This window comes from Sinocyclocheilus rhinocerous, unplaced genomic scaffold (assembly GCF_001515625.1).
Source record: "Sinocyclocheilus rhinocerous isolate Xijiao unplaced genomic scaffold, SAMN03320098_v1.1 scaffold1252, whole genome shotgun sequence".
Lineage (NCBI taxonomy): Eukaryota > Metazoa > Chordata > Actinopteri > Cypriniformes > Cyprinidae > Sinocyclocheilus > Sinocyclocheilus rhinocerous.
This window is the reverse complement of record NW_015640452.1, coordinates 82,643-88,055: the sequence shown is the minus strand read 5'-3', so window position 1 is coordinate 88,055 and position 5,413 is coordinate 82,643. Positions and strand designations below refer to the sequence as shown.

General features: G+C 33.6%; 1 pseudogene; it reads right to left on the bottom strand.

The window, feature by feature from the left end:
* Positions 1–638, bottom strand: part of LOC107752874 (alpha-aspartyl dipeptidase-like) — a 3,951-nt pseudogene extending 3,313 nt beyond the window's left edge.
* Between the last annotated feature and the right edge of the window lie 4,775 nt (positions 639–5,413).

Here is a 5,413-nt window from a genome sequence, read left to right as displayed (position 1 = left end):
TAGAAACATGTGGAAAAATAATCTACAAATACTGAAGCAGCAAACTTTGCAAAACACAAAATTTATGTCACTGCCAAAACTTTTGGCCATGACTGTACATGTGGTAAAATCAACAAGACACAAACCCAATGTCTTGAACTTGTCTCTGGCAGTCTTGGTATAGGTGTCTCGATCATGTAGTGCATATGGGACAAACAGGATCCTCTTCCCTGTTGAACAAAAAAACAACCGGGGTCAATGCAGGTCCGATTAATTTGATTACAAAAACACAAAAGTGTGTCTCATTACGCTTATACACTTGTCATAACTGCTGTTTAAGGCCAATAAATGGACTTATACTTTGCACTTATCCAGTGACATGCCTGCATACAGATATAAAATGTATCAGAATATTATTATCAGAATAGTTAATCAGAATATTAATATAAAGGGTTTTATGACTGTAATTACAAAACTATTCTTAGAACAGTAACATCAATATCCCAAAAGTTTTATTCCTACATTCCTAGTTAAGCTGCTGGCAACTTACTTTCCAAAAAAGTCTTGGATCTGCTGCTGGCAGTGTTGAAGATATCTTCCTCCATGAAGAGTGGAGTTAGATACCAGAAGAAGTCTTCTCTTCATGATCCGCTCTCGGCTGCGTTGACTCAGAAATGTAGAAGTTGATCAGAAGAAGTCAGCTCAGTTCAGCACATGACCAGCGCTTCTTCTTTCTGCTGACAGCACACACACAATCAGTTTGGTCGTAATCTTCGATACATAACCTTTGGTCAGACAGTATATTACTCTGATTCCACAGATGACAGACCTTTACAGAAACAAGACTTGATAAGAAACCTTATAACATTACTGGAATCATGTGATTAGCAAAACATCACAAAATGAACAAAATTTCCTGAGACAGCAGAGGCAGATCTTGAAGTACTGATCACAATTTTAAACCATCCTATTATATATTACTTTTTATTTGTAATCTTGTGAGGTGTTCATGTGACCTGCATGATCGCGTGTTCTCTGTGTGACCTTCAGTCCGTGCAAATTGAATGCTTTAAACATTGAATTCGTGATTTAAAATTATGCTGGTAACGTCTTTTTTTTTTTTTTTTGCTATTTTTCAAATGGCTATATAGATTGTTCAAAATAAATAATACATAGTGGTCTATCGATATATCTTTTATTTTGACGGCGCGCCGGACATTTATTTTGACGGCGCTGAGAATGGACATTTTTATTAAATATTTATTTATTTGTGAAAAATACTTTGTCATATAAAGTATAGGGTGATATCAGGTAAACTGGGCCACTTTTTGGTTAATCGCTTGGGACACTAACAAAAAACCATGTATGACACTTAACTGTGTTCTTATGATTAATAAGGACTGTTTTTAATATTTTTGTGTTGAATTGATGTAATAAAATATAATTGTTCAGGCCCTACAGGTTTTGAAACATTAGCTGCCCCACATTTTTTGAGATAGCAGTGTTCAGGTAAAATGGGCCGGCTGATCAGCAAAAATGGGCCAGTCAAACTGCAAAGTGAAATAGAGACATTTCTGATAAAACACATTTAATTATATTTAATTTTATAATGTAACAGTGTAACATTGTTATTAAATTACATTAGAACATCAATTTCAATCAATTTAATCAATAAAACATAAATTTCAGGTAACTGTGTCAATAAGCCTAGATATGGAGGTATGTACCATTTAAGGTCTGGGGCACAGGAAAAACACTAATATTGCAAAATATTATTATAAATATAAAAATATTGAAAATAACTTTTCTATTTTAATATATTTTAAAATATAATTTATTTCTGTGATGGCAAAGCTGCATTTTCAGCAGCCATTACTACAGTTTTCAGTGTCTTAAGAGAAGAACAAATTCTGCTCAAGAAACTTTCCTTATCAATGTTGAAAGCATTTGTGCTGCTTGATGTTTTTGTGGAAACCGTGATGCTTTTTTTTCAGGATTCTTTGATTAATAGAAAGATCAAAAGAACAGCATTTATCATTGATACGAAAATATGGCCTTACATTTTTATTTCTGTTAGACATTGTCCCACTTCTTTGACAATTGTGTTGTGGTTTAATGTCATTACCAGCAGTGAGGCGTAGCCTACCTAATTAAAAAAATCCACATTTATCAAATTATTGTATGTTTAATTAGGAAATATAAATGCAGTTTCCGTGACCTCATTTTAACTTTTTTCCTTTTCCCTTCCTTTTCCAAAGAGCACAAATGTACAAAATAAATAACGTTAGATAGCAAATTTGTACTTTTAGGCTATACCGTTTAATTCTCCGATTATATTTATGAAATCAACATATGCATTCACCTGCAGGAGAGCGCAAGTTCTGACCTCACACCTATCATGCGCTCCAGATGTCTCCCCCGCTTTGTATCTCGGCGAAACGCGAGGTCGGTTTGCTCAGAGCGACATGATTGACTTAATAGAAGTAATCTACTCTGGCCCTACCATTTGACTCCTTGTGTCAATATTGGATGAGAGGAAAGTGCGTGTAACAGGTGTCCAGGACAGAGTTCCGCGCGCTGAAGACAGAGAGCAGATCAATGCATTTACCCGCGTGCTCACTAAATACACCGACACTGGTCTATAAAGCTAAAGGTCTCAGGTCTGTGTGCATTAGCAGTTCTATTATAACGCCACTGATGAGCCAAATTACACGGTAAGTTTTTTTTTTTTTTTTTTACTCAGGTTTTGTTAACACTTCAATGTATAGGCCTATTTAAATAATTTAAATGTCATGAACTGTATATTCATATTTTCATTTACACGGACTACTGATATGATGTTTTGTATTGTTGAAGAAAGTTATTACTTGGGAAAATCATTGCTCACATGATCTGTTGTTCTTGTTTGTTGTGTCTTTAAGGAAAGAAGACAAGTCATCATCAGAAACCCAATGAATGAATGAATGGACGTCCAGGATGGATGTTTTGTGTGTTTTCTGTACTTGTCTCACGTTGAGCCACACGCACAATACCATGCAGATGAAAAGGTTTTGTTCGTTCGGCTCGCGTTACGCAGATGCAGACACGCGTCAGTAAAACACCAGAGGAGCGGGACACATCGACTGACATTTCACTGCTGTTGCACTCTTCACCGAAGCTTAACCGTTTTAAGACAAGTAATAAAATGCGAATTAATGCGCTGAACTAGCCTATAACGAATGCATGCTTATGAAATATGTCAACATAGGATACAAATGTCTCATATGTCTTATTTTCATTTTATTCATTGGTTTGGCATGTTATTTTATTTATTTATTTTTTTACCAGGATCACCTGTAACACTATAAGGTCAACAGTTTTTAGTATTAAACCTTCATGTGTGTATATACACACGAAGGCTATATATATATATAGCCTATATATATTAAGAACAATATAAATATAATCATATTGCCAATAAAATATTGCCATTAAACTGGAATAAGGAAATATTTTCTAGTCAGATAATTGAGAAAAGCCCCATTCTTTAGTGTGTAAATATCCTTACTAAATATCTCTATCCTTGTCAGAATGTTTGTTTTCATAATTCAGCAGGTAATGGCATATTTGATCTCTATAAGGTTATTGAATGGATATTATTCATTATTTTAATAAAACAGAAACAAATTTTAATTTTTTTTTAGCATGGTCAGTTCGTTTTTAAGTGGAAACAAATACTTCATAAATTTGTTGTTGTTGTTTATTTATTTTAACATTTGATACATTTACAGTTCTGCTTATGTTGTGCCAATTATATTGTGTCTGTAATTCAATATAATTGTCTCTGAATGAAGCATATCTAGCCTATTATTCCATAAAGTGCTTAGCAAACAGCTACCTGCTAAACAGACATTTCCTGTTGGCTATGTGGCAGTTAAAAGAGTTACTGTTGAAAATGCAAATGATCTTTTTTTTTTGCCTTTGGCAGTAGACTGGATATAAATGTCTGTTGTGGCCATGTTCTTGCAGAAGCGCTATGCTTGTGCTCAAACACATAAAGGACATTATCTGAGCAGATGTCACCTGCACTAGATGTCTGGAGCTGTTCACATTTGCCCTTAGAAGGATTAGTTTCCATGGCACCCTAAAGAAAACGTCACCCAGCACTAACTATTTAGAAAGATCCGGCCAGTTTCACCTCACCATCACACCTGCAAAGTAAATGAATGGCTCAGGAGAATCAGGAAAAACAATATTCACACATGGTTTGATGATACTGACAACACACAACAATAATAAACTAAAACAAATATAATAATAATACAAAAAAATAATAAAAACTAAACATGTTTATCTTCACATCTATATGAAATGTGGATATTTTACAATTCAATTAGTATTTAAACTTTGATACATTTTTTAGATATTGATGAACTTAAACTTTATATTTTGTTTAAATAGACAGATATCCCAAATCCTGCCACTATGAGGATACAATGACACAGTTTCCTTTTAGAGTGAGACGGAAGTAGGCTACCACACTTTCTGATTGGCAAAGGATTGATTTGCATGTCAAATCACTCTGACAGTTATGGAACTGTACATTGAACACACACTTACAGATCATCTTCTGATGTAGCCTCATCATTTTTTTATGTTTTTGAATGAAGTCTCTTATGCTAAAAAAAAAAGGCTGCGTTTATTTGACAAAGAATCAAAACAGTAATACTGTAAAATATTAGTACAACTTTAAATTCTGTATATATATATATATATATATATTACTCATTACTCCAGTCTTCAGTGTTACATGATCCTTCAGAAATCATTCCAATATGCTGATTTCTTATTTTTATCAATGCTGAAAACAGTTGTGCTGTTTTTATATTATATTTTATATTATATCACTTTTGGATTTAATGCATCATTGCTGAATTTACTGATTTTTGAGTAGAGCTAGTATGTTGCAATTACTCTGTGTTCTTATAAAATTACGTTATGGATGCAACTTAATTATAAATATATTGTTTCTCTCAGATCAGTAAAATCAGTATAACAGGACACCAGCTGTGCGCCCTGCATCTCTACAGCGCCTGTTCTTACGCAAACAACACCTAACAGGTGAATAATCACATGTGCATGCACACACACATATTCATGCCTTGGCTTATTAGAATATTTCATAGGGTTTTGTTTCCAACATCATTGTAATAAATTTAGTTATTTGAATAATACAACATATTGTTGTGGTGATAAAGGTCATAAAATTTTTTAAATGTAGCTTACTGAATTCTAGCTACTGTCATGCAGTAAAGTTATCACACCACCAGATGTCATCAACACGGCTGACCACTGGACTGATTGTAGTTTAAAATGAATTTAAACGGCCTACTTTTTTTATTAACCTGATCATGCTCTAAAAGTTGTTTTATTGTACAAAAACATGCCGTATATG